Here is a 16,989-nt window from a genome sequence, read left to right as displayed (position 1 = left end):
AATGAACTGTAGCTCCCCAGTGCCAGCAGCACTCATGCAGTCCCAGACCATGATACTCCCACCACCCTGCTTGACTGTATGCAAGACACACTTGTCTTTGTACTCCTCAACTGGTTGTCGCCACACATGCTTGACAACATCTGAACCAAATAAGTTTATCTTGGTCTCGTCATACCACAGGACACGGTTCTAGTAATCCAAGTCCTTAGTCTGCTTGTCTTCAGCAAACAGTTTGCGGGCTTTCTTGTGTATCATCTTTAGAAATCCATGCAGACCAATTTGATGCAGTGTGTGGTCTGAGCACTGATGGGCTGACCCCCCCACCCCTTCAACCTCTGCAGCAATGCTGACAACACTCATAAGTCTATTTCCCAAAGACAACCTCTGGATATGACACTGAGCACGTGCACTCTTTGGTCGACCATAGCGAGGCCTGTTCTGACGGGAACCTGTCCTGTTAAACCGCTGTATGTTCTTGGTCACTATGCTGCAGCTAAGTTTCAGGGTCTCGGAAATCTTCTTATAGCCTAAGCTATCTTTATGTAGTGCAACAATTCTTTTTTCAGATCCTCAGAGAGTTCTTTGCCACGAGGTGCCTTGTTGGACTTCCAGGGACCAGTATGAGAGCGATAACGACAAATTTAACACAACTGCTCCCCATTCACACTTGAGACCTCAGCTAATTGTGCGCAATTTGGACATTTTCACTTGGGGATATACTCACCTTGTTGCCAGTGGTTTAGACAGTAATGGCTACGTGTTGAGTTTTTTTGAGGGGACAGCAAATTTACACTGTTATACAAGCTGTACACTCACTACTTTACATTGTAGCAAAGTGTCATTTCTTCAGTGTTGTCACATGAAAAGATATAAAAATATTTACAAAAATGTCAGGGGTGTATTTACTTTTGTGAAATACTGTATATACAGTGAGGGGAAACAATATTTGATGCCCTGCTGATTTTGTAAGTTTGCCCACTGACAGAAATGATCAGTCTATACATTTTAATAGTAGGCAGATTTTAACAGTTAGGCTCCATGCACACTGGACTTAAAAAATGTTGATTCTACAGGCGTTTGTTTTTTTTTCCTCCTGCCTCTAGAAGCACTTCTATTGTGTTCTATGTGTCTTTGCACATTATTGACTACTACAGGTGTTTTCTGTCAGGGACGTTCAGAGGCAGGAAGAAAAACCTTCTCTATTGCGTTTTCTGGATGAGTTTAGGAGCTGTAAAAAACGTCAGTCTCTTCTAAACTCCTCTTATCTCTTCTGAACTTCAAGTTTCAATGTTTTTTTAGTAAAAAAAAAAAAAAAAAGTTATGTTGTCACTGTACATAATTTCCTGACTTTTGTGGGGTGTGTAGTGCAAAAAAACGCCTATAAACAAAATGCTTTTAAACGCTCATAGACTTGCCTAAACTTTGTACAATATGCTTTCAATTTGCGTCTTTTATGCCATGTTTTTAAGCTAAAAGGTTGAAGTGTTTTTTTCTGCTCCTAGTGTGTATGGAGCCTGCGAGACAGAATAACAATAAAAAATACCAGAAAAATGCACTTCAAAGAAGTTCTAAATTCATTTACATTTTAGGGAGTGAAATAAATATTTGATCCCCTATCAATCAGCCATATTTCTGGCTCCCAGGTGTCTTCTATACAGGTAATGAGCTTAAGCCTTGTTCACACTGAGCCTAGGTTCACATTGGAGCGATTTGGCATGCAAATTGACAATTGCAATTGCACTGTCCGAATCAGTGCGACACCACAACTTTGAAAAAAAATCAGTTTCTGTACTACTTTTGGTGACTTCGGGGTGCAATTTCCATAGACATCTGTGCAGCAGCCTGCACAGATGTCTCTGAAGTTGCCCCTGAAGTCGGGACGGACCTGCGGGAATAAATCGCACAATTTCATTCCCGCTGTCAGTGTGAACCTGGGCTGAAGGTGGGTTTGAAATCGTGCACGTTCAACTGCGAGTTTGGGGGCGATTTGAAAGGTATCTGTGCGGCTTCATGCGCAGATGTCTATTGAAATCACCCCCGCAGTCATCAAAAGTAGTGCAGAAACTACTTTTAGAAATTGGTGCCGTGCAGCAAAGCTCTCTCGGGCTCTGCTGTCCCAAGGGGAGACCAGAGCTCCTAGACGGCATGTCCGCAGGTTAGTTGGAGACCCATCCAAAGCCATAATCAGCTTTGATCGGGTCTTTGCTATAGTAACCCAGAGGCAATAACATGACATCACTACCAGTTTACCTGGATGTCAATAGCACCATTTTTTTGAAAGTCAAAATTATTCTTAAATGTCGTTCTTGCCGTTTTGAATGCTTTCAAGAACAAAGGAGGGATTTGGGGTCTTATTGACCCCAGGTCCCTCCATAAAGAGTACTTGTCACTGCCTATAATGCCACGTACACACGTAGCAGACTATCCGGCGGACTTAGTCTGGCGGACTTTCCGAACGAGCTACTTGCCCACACACAGCACTTTTTCAGCGGACTAATACGGCGTACTAAGTCCGCCGGACTATCCGCCGTACTTTTGAAATGAACGGACTCGCCCATGCACGCGGAGGAAAGTCCGCTCGTTTTGAGCGCGTCTCCAGGTAGCCGGGGCCAGCGAAGGAGGCGTCGCTGGCCCCGTCACCTGGTATGGACTTAAAGGGGAATCCCTACGCCGAAAAATCGGCGTGGGGGTCCACCCCCCCGGGTCCACATCAGACCCTTGTCCGAGCATGCTACCCGGCTGGCCAGGAAAGGGGGTGGGGACGAGCGAGCGCCCCCTCCTGAGCCGTAACAGGCCGTGTGCCCTCAACATGGGGGGTGCCTTGGGGAAGGGGGGGCCGCGCGGCCCCCCCACCCCAAAGCACCTTGGCCCCATGTTGATGAGGACAAGGGCCTCTTCCCCACAACCCTGGCCGGTGGTTGTCAGGGTCTGCGGGTGGGGGGCTTATCGGAATCCGTGAGTCCCCTTTAATAAGGGGGCCCCCACCCTATGTGAATGAGTATGGGGTACGATGTACCCCTACCCATTTACCTGTGGAAAAATGTAAAAATAAAACACAACACACAAGGGTTAAAATAGTTTATTGCACAGCGCCGGCGGTCTTCTGTCCGTCTTCGGGGGTCTTCTCGCCGGACTCCTCCGCTATCTTCTGCTAGCTCTTTTACTAGCAGAGGAGCCTGGCTTTCTTCTTCGCCGCCGCCCTCTTCTTCCAACTTCGGGGGTCTTGTCCCCCTCTTCGGTTCTTCTTGCCAGGCCACCGCACCTTCTTCTAGCTCTTTTACCCGGTCTTCTGTCGCCGTCTTCTGTTCTTCTCTTCAGATGTTGCCTCGTCGCTCTCCGCTCACAATGACGGGGACGCGGCTTGCGGCGACTTATATAGGGACATCGCCGGATGATGTCCCCGCCCATTATGTCACAGTCCCAGCATCCTCAAGGCACCCCCCCATGTTGAGGGCACGCGGCCTGGTACAGCTCAGGAGGGGGGGGGCGCTCGCTCGTCCCTACCCCTTTCCTAGCCGGCCGGGTAGCGTGCTCGGACAAGGGTCTGATGTGGACCGGGGGGGGACCCCCACGCTGATTTTTTTTTTTTTTTTAGCGTAGGGATTCCCCTTTAAGTCCATACCAGGTGACGGGGCCAGCGACGCCTCCTTCACTGGCCCCGGCTACCTGGAGACGCGCTCAAAATGAGCGGACTTTTCTCCACGCGGGAAAAGTCAGCTCATTTTAAAAGTACGGCGGACTAGCACACACACGGCCGTACTGTCCGCCGAAAAGCATGTCCGGCGGACAGATTGCAGTCCGCCGGACTTTTGGGTAAAAAAAGTCCGCCGGCTACACACAGGCGGATTGTCTGGCGAACTTGAGTTTGCCGGACTTTTCCACCGGATTGTTTAATCGTGTGTACGCGGCATTACAGTCACAAGGTTGTTTTACATTCCTTGTAACAGCAAGAAAAAAAGAAAATTAATAATGAAAATAAAAAAAATTTCAACGTGCCCCCCCCCATGCTAGTGCGCAAAAAAGGCGAATGCATGCATTGGTCCCATACGCACACAAACAGCAATCGTCGGATCTGTAGATAGAGTGGTAACCTGTAAAGGCCTTTAAAGCATCGCCTATGGGTAGTACTTGTTAGGTAGTGGCATGTTGGGTATCTATTTACTCTGCGTGACATCGTCTTTTATATTAAAACTTGTATTTTTCCCCAAAAATTGCGTTTGAAAAACCCCTACGCAAATACTGTGTGACTTAAAAAATTGCAAAATCCACTCATTTATTCTTTAGAGCCTCTGCTTTCAAAAAAATATACAGTTAAGTCAATATATAAAATGGACACAGGCACACTTTTCATACTTTTGGCTCTGTATAAAATTAAAAAGAAACAATCCAAATAAATAAATAAAAAGTGCAGACTTTCAGCTTTAATTCAAGGGGTTGAACATAAATATCAAGTACAAATTTGAGGAACTGCAACCATTTTTATACACAGTCGCCCCATTTTCAGGGGCTCAAATGTAATTGGACAAATTAATATAATTAATATTTTTAGTATTGAATTTTTTTTTACTGGCAATGATTGCATGAAATCTCAAACCCATGGACATTACCAAAGACTTGGTTTCCTCCTTTATGATGCTTTGCTAGGCTCTAACTGCAGAGGTCTTCAGTTGTTTTTTATTTGTGGGTCTTTCTGCCTTTAGTTTTGCCTTCAGCAAGTGAAATAGATGCTCACTTGGGTTGAGATCAGGTGATTGACTCGGCCATTGCAGAATATTCCACTTTTCCTTCCAAAGCTCCTGAGTTGCTTTTGTAGTGTGTTTTGGATCATTGTCCATCTGTACTGTGAAGCAGCGTCCAATCAACTTTTCTGCATTTGGCTGAATCTGGGCTGACAGTATATCTCTAAACACTGCAGAATTAATCTGGCTGCTTCTATCTTCTGTCACATCATCAATAAACACCAATGACCCAGTGCCACTGGAAGCCATGCATGCCCATGCCATCACACTTCCTCCACCATGTTTTACAGATGACGTTGTGTGTTTGGGATCATGAGCTGTTCCAAGTCTTCTCCACACTTTTTTCTTCCTGTCATTCTGGTATAGATTAATCTTTGTTTCATCCATCCAAAGAATGCTTTTCCACAACTGGTCTGGCTCTTTTAGATGTTTTTTTACAAAGTCTAATCTGGCTTTTCTATTCTTAAGGCTTATGAATGATTTGCACCTTGTGGTGAACCCTCTGCATTTGCTCTCGTTAAGTCTTCTCTTGATTGTAGACTTTGCAATGATACACCCACCTCCTACAGAGTGTCCTTCACTTGTCTGGATGTTGTGAATGGGTTTTCTTTACCATAGAGAGGATCCTGCAATTATCCACCACTGTTGTCTTCCATGGACATCCAGGCCTTATGTTGCTGAGCTCCGCAGTGCATTCTTCTTTCCAAACGGTTGATTTGGCCATTCCTAATGTTGCTGCTATCTCTCGGATGGATTTGGTTTTCTTTTTGAAGCCTTATGCCTCGTACACACGATCGTAATATCGGACGCCCGAGCGTACGACTGTTTTCGGTTAATAATGGCAAGTAGAAATTGAATAGCTAAATAAAGTCACGAAAAATCTCGTACGATAGAAAAAATAATCGGAAGTGATGTCATGTGTTGTAATGTATTTGTATTGTATTTTCGGACGACAACCATACTGACTAAAAGAAAATTGTACGGTTTGTAATCGTACGAGGAAAATTTTGTGCATGTCCGATCTAATAATATTGGATGAACGGTCGTGATCGGCTGCCAACATACACACGAACTGAAAAATTGTACAATCCTTCCTCGGACTACCGTTTTCATATGATATTCGGATCGTGTGTATGGGACATAACAATGGCCTGTTTCATTTGCATGGACAGCTCCTCTGCATAATGTAGGTTCACAGCAATAGATTCCAAATGCAAATACCATACTTAGAATCAACTCCAGACCTTTTACCTGCTTAATTGATGAAGAAATAATTAATGAGTAGCCCACACCTGGCCATGAAACAGCTTTTGATTCAATTTTCCAATTAATTTTGGTCCCTTGAAAAAAAAGGGGGGGGGGGGTGGCTTTTGTTAAGAGCTGTAATTCCTAAACTCTTTTGCCGATGTACATGCCCTCAAATTAAACCTGAGAGTGTGCACTTTCATCCCATATCCATTATATAACTATAGCTTGAATATGTTTTGGTAAATAACTGAAAAAATATGAAAATTGTGCCTGTGCCAAAATATATATAGACCTAACTGTATAATGTTTGGGGGTTCTAAGTACTTTTCTAGCAAAAAAAAAAGTTTTTTACATGGAAACAAAAAGTGCCAGAAAATGCCAGGTCTTCAAGTGGTTAAAGAGAGGTTCCACCTGCATACTCTGTAAGAAGACTATAATCATTGGTACCTAAAATGGGAAACCAGATTTCTAATTTTAGGGATTTGAAGCAGTGTTAAACTTAGGGATCTAGATCTACTTATTTTCATTAAGACTAATTCTCTTTCATTAAGTTCATACAAATTAATATACCATGTCAATTTTTTTTAGAAGTAACATGTATTAGTTTTTCAATATACAATTTGTACAGCACTCTATCATACAGAGAGAGAGATCAGAAAGTTGTTTTGCAGAGGAAACCGTACCAACAAAGCTGCTAAGTAATATCCAGTATCTTCCACAGTGTATGCATGCAAGGCAGGTTTTAAGAATACAGTACCTAAAGCATCTAGCAGCATATAGTACATAATTCTAGTTTAAAATTTACCAAGGAGGCTTAATCCCCTGGATATATAATTTTTTTTGTGTTTTGTTTTTTTCAAGTGTTTCTGTGTGCAAAGGCAGTTCTACCTCTTTTTAATCCGAGCAATTGCAGAGTGCATAAATCAAAGTGAACAAAGAAGGTAAAAAAGCAGGAAACACCATGTCAATATTATGTATCCTTTGTTAAAGTATACAGCCTTTAGCTGTATTCAACATTTGAATTGGTAGCTAATTTTGTGAATCCAGCCTAAGGGAGCCTATTGAGATCATGGTCTGAGGAGGTGCTGTGGAGATTGACTATGGGCATGAAATCACTTGCCTTTTGGTAAGCGCATATTTTGTGTGGTGGTGGTCAGGATCCTTAGTGTTTTTTTTGTTGCACAGAAGATTGAAATTTTTTTTATTTTTTCATTATTGTTGCACTCATTATTATCAACATCTTGTTATTATTATCACCAATATATTTTTTTTTTTTTCATTTTTTTTTTATTGCTACTATTAACTTAATATCTTTTCATGAATTCTTATGAATTTTTACTTTTTATCAATTTAGGTATTTATTAAGTTCTCACTGGACTATTTTTAATTTCTTGGACTTTATCACTTCACTGGGATTTTTTGAATTTCATTATTAACACTTGTTATTTGTAATTCTTTTTATAAAATATGGTATGTTTGATTTATTAGAGGGGTAGATCAACTTTTTTTACTACTATTGCAATCAATTAATCACTCATAGGTGTTTATATTTAACTTGTATTTCATTTTATTTATAGTATTTATGTACGTGCGCAGCTTTTTCCTTCAGTGTGAAAGTAGCCTAAACTGCGTAGAGGGTCCTTTACTGTAAGAGCGTCAAGGATGTGGAATTCCCTTCCACAATCAGTGGTTTCTGCAGGGATCATCGGTAGTTTCAAAAAAATATTAGATAAGCACCTGAACTACCACAACATACAGAGATATACAATGTAATACTGACATGTACCGTATATACTCGAGTATAAGCCGAGATTTTCAGCCTCTTTTTTGAGGCTGAAAGTGCCCCCCTCGGCTTATACTCGAGTCATCGCTGTCTGCCCGCTCGATCAGCGTGTCGAGCAGACAGACAGCGGCCATTCTATTCAAAAGCCGCGCCTCCGGCTCCGCCTTCGCCTGTGATAGGCGGAACACTGAATTTCCCAGCAGCCTGTGTTCCGCCTATCACGGACGTCGTATCATCCTCGTACTACGGACGAGGATGATACGACGTCTGTGATAGGCGGAACACAGGCTGCTGGGAAATTCAGTGTTCCGCCTATCACAGGCGAAGGCGGCGGCGCAGCTTTTGAACTTTACAATGGCCGCCGACGAAGAGGGCACGGGACGGCACGGCACGGGACGGGACGGGACGGGGGCAAGGCAAGGCACGACACGGGACGGATGCAAGGAGGCAAGGCACGGCACGGGACGGAGGCAAGGAGGCAAGGCACGGGACGGAGGCTCGGGACAAAGGTAGGCTGGACACACACACACACACACACACACACACACACACACACATGGATGGAGACACACACAGGGATGGATGGATGGATGGAGACACACACACAGGGATGGATGGATGGATGGATGGATGGAGACACACACACACAGGGATGGATGGATGGATGGAGACACACACACACAGGGATGGATGGATGGATGGACACACACACACACAGGGATGGATGGACGGACACACAGGGATGGACGGACACACAGGGATGGACGGACACACAGGGATGGACGGACACACACACAGGGATGGACGGACACACACACAGGGATGGACAGGCATGTCTCACCCTCGGCTTATACACGAGTCAATAAGTTTGCCAGTTTTTTTGGGGGTAAATTGGGGGCCTCGGCTTATATTCGGGTCGGCCTATACTCGAGTATATACGGTAATCACACACATAGGTTGGACTTCACCTACTATGTAACTATGATAGTTTTTTTCAGGAGCAGTGATTTTAATGATGCTTAAAGTGAAACAATACAAATGAAATGTTCCTTTAAATATCGTGCCTGGGGGCCCCTCTTAGCCTGCCTGTAAAGTGGCACATGAAAATTTTTATTTAAACCCGCTCGCAGCTTCCAGCAATATAGATGAAAAATCTATGAAAAAAAATTGTGCATCTTGAAACAGCCAAACCACATGTTTTCAGAGAGTCCTGTATTTCACCTGAAGTTATTTGTGTGTTTTTCTTTGCATCCCGAACAATTTTCCTGAGAGTTGTAGCTGAAATTTTAGTTGGTCTATCTGACCATGGTTTGGTTTCAACAGAACCCCTCATTTTCCACTTATTGATTAGAGTTTGAACACTGCTGATTGGCATTCTCAATTCCTTGGATATCTTTTTATATCCCTTTCCTGTTTTATACAGTTCAGCTATCTTTTCCCCCCAGATCCTTTGACAATTCTTGTGTTTTCTCCATGACTCAGAAGCCAAAAACGTCAGCGCAGCACTGGATGAAAGATGCAAGGGTCTGTCAGGAGTCCAGAAACCCATTGACCTTTTACACACACACACACACACACACACACACACACACACACACACCAATTACAAGCAAACCGATCACAGATGAGGATGGTTACCTTTAAAGTGGTTGTAAACCCTTTTAAAAAAAAATCCTCAAAAAAAAACAACCTGCAAGACAAAGGCATAATGAGCTAGTATGCATAACATACTAGCTCATTATGAATTACTTAGCTGAGATCGAAGCCCCCGCAGCAGTCCTCGTTCACTGCTTCGGCGGCCGCCATCTCCCCGGGGGTTACTTCCGGGTATCGCGGCTCTGGCGCTGTGATAGGCCAGAGCCGCGATGACGCCACTCCCGCGCATGCGCCCGGGAGCCGCTGGTAACTGCACAATACGATAACAATACAAGTATGTGCCGTTGCTTCAGTTTGCATAAGTGCGCATGTGCCGATGACGTCGGCACATGCAAATACAAGGATATCTCCTAAACCATGCAGGGCTAGGAGATATCCAGTGCTAGCTACAGGTAAGCCTAATTATAGGCTTGCCTGTAGTATAAAGTGGTTGTAAAGGGTTTACAACCACTCGACTGGCGCACGCCGATATACGTCGGCAGAATGGCACGGGCAGGCATATTGGCGTACAGCTACGTCCATTTCTATATGCCGCCCTGCCATCGCATGCGCGCCGTCGGCAGCGCTCTCGCATGCTGGTCAGGACCCCGTGAGTCCGATCGCGGGTCCCGCAGACTCGATCGCCGTGGGGACACCCGCGATCATCTCACGGAGCGGCTGAATGGGAAGATGCCATTGTAAACAGCATCTCCCTGTTCTGCCTAGTAACAAGTGACGCTGATCTCTGCTTCATTTGATTGGAGCAGAGATCAGTGTTCACTAACACAAAGCCCAGCCCCCCACAGTTAGTAACACGCCCCTAGGAACACTTAACCCCTACACTGCCACCCCCCTGGTTAACCCCTTCATTGCCAGTGTCATTTACACAGGAATCTGTGCATTTGTATAGCACTGATTGCTGTATAAATGACAATGGTCCCAAAAATGTGTCAAAAATGTCCGATGTGTCCACCATAATGTCACAGTCACAATAAAAATCGCTGATCACCGCCATTACTAGTAAAAAAATTTTTTATAGAAATGCCATAAAACTATCCCCTATTTTGTAAACGCTATAACTTTTGCGCAAACCAATCAATAATCGCTTATTGTGATTTTTTTTACCAAAAATATGTAGAAGAATACATATCGGTCTAAACTGAGGGAAAAAAAATGTTTTATATATAATTTTGGGGATATACAAAAAGTAAGAAAAAATGCGTTTTTATTTTTCAAAATTGTCGATCTATTTTTGTTTATAGCACAAAAAATAAGAAACGCAGGGGTGATCAAATACCACCAAAAGAAACCTCTATTTGTGGGGAAAAATTCACTTCAATTTTGTTTGGGAGCCATGTCGCACGACCGTGCAATTGTCAGTTAAAGCGACGCAGTGCCGAATCGCAAAAAGTGGTCTGGTCTTAAGCCAGCAAAATGGTCCGGTCTGAAAGTGGTTAACAGCCATTCAAACACCTTTGTGTCAACTTTGTGTGCATATTATCAGGCCAAAATCACCAGGGTATGTAAAATTTTTATCAGTTTTTGGTAGTTTCTGTTGCCATTATGTTTTAAAATGAGTAAACACAGTTGATTGATAATAAATGGCTTCAGCCAACCACTAACAATGAGTGAAAGAAATGTTTTTGTGTTATCATGCATATTCTCTGAAAAATGAATAAGAAACCATAAATTCTGCCAGGGTATGTAAACTTATGAGCACAACTGTAACTCTGGTAAGGGAGTCATCCACCTGGAGGGACTGAACCAGGGTGGGGAGGGGTAAGGAACTCCCCTAGAGTCCCTGTTCACATCGGCACGATTTGACAGGTCAAATCAGAGCCTATTGCCGGCAATAGGAGCGTCCCAATGGGTGCAGCGCCGACTTTACAGCGCAGCACCGATTTCCAAAAGTAGTTTCTGCACTACTTTTGGTTATTTCAATAGACATCTGTACATGAAACCTGCACAGATGTCTTTCAAGTTGCCCCCGAAGTCAGACTGCAATGCGGCTTTGAAATCGTGCGAGTTCAGATGATTTCAAAACCATGTTCAGTGTGAACGAGGGTGGAATCCTGGAGCTGTCAAGGATCAAAGACAAAAGGAATACTGTGGAGGGCAGGACCTCTCAATTTATTCTATGCAGGAAGGTTGTCCTGTTGGGTCATGGGGGTGGAGCCAACAGAAAGTTAGGCTGACATGATGAGCTACAGGAAATGTGTGTTGTTGAAAAACCAATGGCATGTTTCTCTGTATAAACCAGAAGCTTTTTTTAATTTCTGTTGTTCCTTTTTGAATTAGTAACAAGTCTAAATTACACCCTGACCAATGAAATTTGGAGATGGAGCAGATACTGTATGATGCATTTGTATCAAGACACCTGTGCAGGATTCAGCCGGACAGTTTGGATATTAAATCAAATGTCAGGGTTTCAGTCCACCTCAGACCCGGCCACATTACACAGACCAGGCTGTGGTTCCCCACGTAGCTGAGATAGTCATACACAAATCTGTTGCCACCATAGGCAGCTGTTTTGATGATGTCAGCAAGGGCGATTTAGCCACACCCCCAACACTCTCTGAGCGGTACATTACCACTCTCCTTGGGGCACCCAAATGTGTCTGTGTAATGCTAACCCGGTAAACTCCCAGACTTCTACAGGACAGCTATGCAGGGAAAAGCATCCAGCAAGATGCCACATCTGCACGGATAAGAGTGCTGTCTCCTATGGCAACAGTCTCCAACAGTTTCCAATACAAGTGTAACAGTTGCTTCAGGTAATTAAGGTGAGTTCAAAACCGAATCTTGTGCCACTCTTATCAACAATAAAGACATTTGGCATTACCTGTTAGCTGCATACTTCTCCAGGCAGTGTCTACTCACCAGTCTCCTGGGTATAGATACTGTGCCACAGGCCCTGCAGGACTGTTGCTGGGGCGCTGGCTCTGGGGAAGAGGAGCAGAGACGTCTTCTTGGAGATTTTCTCCTGAGTGGGAGCGCCATATTTATTTATTTATTTTTTACACTGAGCATGGTCATACTGCTTGCTGAAGTCCCCGGCTGATCCTCCAATGGGAACCTTTAGGCGGGTGGCTGGGCTGAGGTAAACTCAGACAAGGAATCTCGTACTACCTTCTTCAGTAATGATGAGATTTGCGCAGTGTCCTGCTCCCTGTCTACTGTAGACTCCTCTAGACAGTCTTTGCACACCAATTTATTGGATGGGGGACTGCGCCACAAGCCCAGCCTGATTTCTTGCTGGGACGCCTGTATTGCTGTGGAGAAGAGGAGGCGCGATGTGCTCTTTTGCAACGTCTGGAGCTATGCTCCTTTGGAGAACGCCTGTCCTCCGAGAGCGTGAGCGTGCAGAGCTGAAACATATCAAAGAAAACCGCATTAGAGGGCACTCTTTTAAGGACACCTGAAAACTTACCAACTGGTGGTCCCCCTACCTTAAGTATTGAGGGTCTTACAAAAGTGGTGGTTGACTCATGGTAGTAAAGAATAAGGGATGGCCAGCGGAAAAAGAGAGATAGATGAAAAGAGAAACAGAAGTATGGAGATTGCAAGTAATCTCCTAACATGAAAGCCTGAACACTACAACAAAGCAAACAGCTGAAACAAACCAAAGAAAAAGAATGTATCTTTTTTTTTTTTTTTTTTTTTTTTTTTAGTACAGAAAACTTTCCTACCAGCAGATGGCGACACAGACATTTTCTAAGACTGGATCCAGGAACAAACTTCACAGTCTGAAGACACAGTCAGGAGGCTGTATATTGACCATCCCACAGCAGCCCACTGACACTCTTAGGTGATCCTGGGACAGGCAGAACCCGCACCCAGACTCCTCCAGTTGTTTATGGGCAAAACTAATCACTTTGCCCAGAACCAAAATGGTGCCCAGAGCTTCCATCTGCCAGTGCTCATGTGCGGACCGGGTGCTATGACATCATCGGGAGCACCCTAGGCTGATAAATATGGTGCTGGACGGCCGCCTCACGCCTATAGGGATACCCTGACACCTACTGCATGGTACAGCCCACTCCTCACTCACTCGGAACCTACCTAAAGCCAAAAAAGATGGGAGACGAGCAGGAACTGAATAAAACAGGTAAAGTCATAGCCTAACAGACAAGGAAGCCCCTAGAAAAGGAAATGACAGGCTGGCCCCCCCAAAGCTCCGGAACCAAGTCATGCTGAATGGCAGATTTCATTCCTAAAGAGGAAACACTGCAAGGACCCATCAAGACCACACAGACGAGGGTCTGTCGAGCTTATTAGCGCACTGTTAGCAGCCCAGGCACTGAGACTACGCACTGGGAGAGGCTTGAACCCCGCCGATTACTGCTCAGCGGCAGGGTGGGGGACATAAAATTCCTTACTTCTTCACTGGTGTGTGGAGGTATGAGGAAAAAGGAAGAATGGGGTGGCGGCTAACCATACCTTCATTTATGCTATTCACTGGTCCTGAGGGAGTGGTCAAGAGGCGGAGCTCTATCACTAGTATGCTGCCATGTTGGCGGAATATGTTTTCCCGACAGAATTCAGTTTTTCCGTTTGGCTTGCATACACACGGTCACACAAAAGTTATCTGAACTTTCGACCATCAAGAACGTGATGAGCCAAGAAAATGAAGTTCAGTGCTTCTGAGCATGGGTCAAATTGTTTCCGAGCATGCGTAGAAATTTTGTGCAATTTGTACAGACGATCAGAATTTCCGATCTGAACTTTTTCCGACCGAAAAATAGAGAACCTGCTATATATAAAATTCCAGCCAGCAAAAGTTTGATAAAGCATACACACGGTCGGAATTTCTGGCCAAAAGCTCACATGCGACTTTTTCTGGCAGAATTTCTGATTGTGTGTATGGGGCTTTAGGGAAAGGCTAAAATTCTCTATTGCCATCAGAACAGGAATAGTGGGTTAATCTCCCCTGTTTCTGTTCCCTGACACTATTTCTGGCAAATTCTGGAAGTCAAATGAAAACTGGCTGCAGCTCAGTTTAGATGCTTCAATAGGAAATACCATGTAACGACATTATTGCCACACCATATATTTACACTGTTTCTGTGGAGTTGTAGTAGTATAGATGGAGGAATCTAATAGAATCTAGTTGTATTGTTGAAATTAAACAATCCAATATTGTATGGCCAGCTTTCCTATATTTCTTGTAAATGTAAGAGAACTATTGAATGTTAATTTGATGCCCCTTAGGTAGTGATGAGCGTCCCTTTAGGCCCCTTCACGCCGGACATCTTTCCTTTTAAAAATTAAAATCTAATCCGAAAATTGACAGCCTATCAGCTGCTGCATCCAGTCAGATGCAGCCACTTTCAGGTATTCTGACAGCCGCTTGTGCTGTATAGCATGATTGCAGGGACCTGTTGGATTCCAGCCATCGAGCTGAATGAAAACAGTCTATATACAGTAAATCATGTATTATTATAATAAACATAAGAATAATAATGTACGGCCAGCTTTACTATATTACTTTAACATAAGTGAACGATTGAATGTTAGTTGCTTCTAGTCCTTACCCGTGTTCATGAGTGCCTCCCAGGACTTTCCTGGCCTCTGCTAATGACAGGTCTGCAGCATGTTTCCAGCAGATGAATGATACTCTGGGGAATTCACTTAGCAACCTTGCATGGAACAAGCACTTCTCTCAGGAGAGAAGACAGGAGAAACATTTCTTTTCAAGTCTATAGTTGCTTAAACACAGATTAAGTACAGGCTCAACAATATTTCAATGTCTTTTTTGGGGGATTCCCATATGCCAGTGTTTCACTTGTCATCCTGTCGCATATCCTTTAACGTTTGATATTAGCAGAGCACTCATAATGTGTGTCATTTACCTTAACTTCAGAACCACGTGCAAATATTTTAAAGGGGAAGTATCTGAATGGAAGCACTCATACTTCCTGGAGGGTGGAAAGAAGGGCTAGGTTCACATGTGTGTAGGTTGGGAACTCATGCATAATCAAACACATTACTGACCCACGAGCAAACTGTGCTGCTCTTTAGTAGACACGTGGGGGTGCCACTCATTCTTAACCAGTTACAGACCGGACCATTTTGCTGGCTTTAGACCAGACCACTTTTTGCGATTCGGCACTGCGTCACTTTAACTGACAATTGCGCAGTCGTGCAACGTGGCTCCCAAACAAAATTGATGTCCTTTTTTCCCCCACAAATAGAGCTTTCTTTTGGTGGTATTTGATCACCACTGCGTTTTTTATTTTTTGGGCTATAAACAAAAATAGAGCGACAATTTTGAAAAAAATGCATTATTTTTTACCTTTTGTTATAATAAATATCCCCCAAAAAATATATAAAACATTTTTTTTCCCCTCAATTTAGGCCGATACGTATTCTTCTGCATATTTTTGGTAAAAAAAAAATCACAATAAGCAATTATTGATTGGTTTGCGCTAAAGTTATAGCGTTTACAAAATAGGGGATAGTTTTATGGCATTTTTATTAATAATTTTTTTTTTTTACTAGTAATGGCGGTGATCAGCGATTTTTATTGTGACTGCGACATTAGGGTGGACACATCGGACATTTTTGACCCATTTTTGGGACCATTGTCATTTATACAGCAATCACTGCTATACAAATGCAGTGATTCCTGTGAAAATGACACTGGCAGTGAAGGGGTTAATCAGGGGGTGGCAGTGTAGGGGTTGTGTTCCTAGGGGCGTGTTACTAACTGTGGGGGGCTGGGCTTTGTTTTAGTAAACACTGATCTCTGCTCCAATCACATGGAGCAGAGATCAGCGTCACTTGTTGCTAGGCAGAATGGGGAGATGCTGTTTACAACAGCATCTCCTCGTTCAGTCACCCCGTGAGACGATCGCGGGTATGCCCACGGCAATAGAGTCTGCGGGACCCGCGACCGGACTCGCGGGGGTACCGACCGGCACACGAGCGTGCAGCACGCTCACGATGGCAAGGCGGCATTTAAAATTGGACGTACCTGTACGCCAATATGCCTGCCCGTGCCATTCTGCCGACGTACATCTGCGTGCGCCAGTCGGGAAGTGGTTAATGTCACCACCATGCAATGGAAAACGCAGAAATTTTTTGGGTATGAGGAACCTACATGGTGCTGCAGCAATCACATTTTAAAAAAAGTATCGGACTTTTTTTCCTGTGTGTCCCACGGTTACAGAGGCCAATGAGCTGAAGTGCCAACAAAAATGTTGCACACACGACCCGAACAAGTGTGGACCTACATGAAGTATTGGGTTTTGAACACATGGCTGGATTCCGTATACTGTGCTTCATCTTCATTATAAAGTTTCAAATACATGCCAATACTTAACCACCTCTATACAGTGCACTTACACCCCCTTCCTGCCCAGACCAATTTTCAGCTTTCAGCGCTCTTACAGTTTGAATGACAATTACTCAGTCATGCAACACTGTACCCATATGAAACTTGCGTCCTTTTTTTTCACACAAATAGAGCTTTCTTTTGGTGGTATTTAATCACTAGGGGATTTTTTTTGTGTTATAAATAAAAAAAGACCATATATTTTGTGAAAAAAATGATTTTTTCTTTGTTTCTGTCATAAAATGTTG

This window comes from Lithobates pipiens, unplaced genomic scaffold (genome assembly GCF_037356315.1).
Source record: "Lithobates pipiens isolate NorthernLeopardFrog02 unplaced genomic scaffold, aLitPip1_a1.2 Scaffold_8, whole genome shotgun sequence".
NCBI classification, from domain to species: Eukaryota; Metazoa; Chordata; class Amphibia; order Anura; family Ranidae; genus Lithobates; species Lithobates pipiens.
This window is presented reverse-complemented; position numbering follows the sequence as displayed.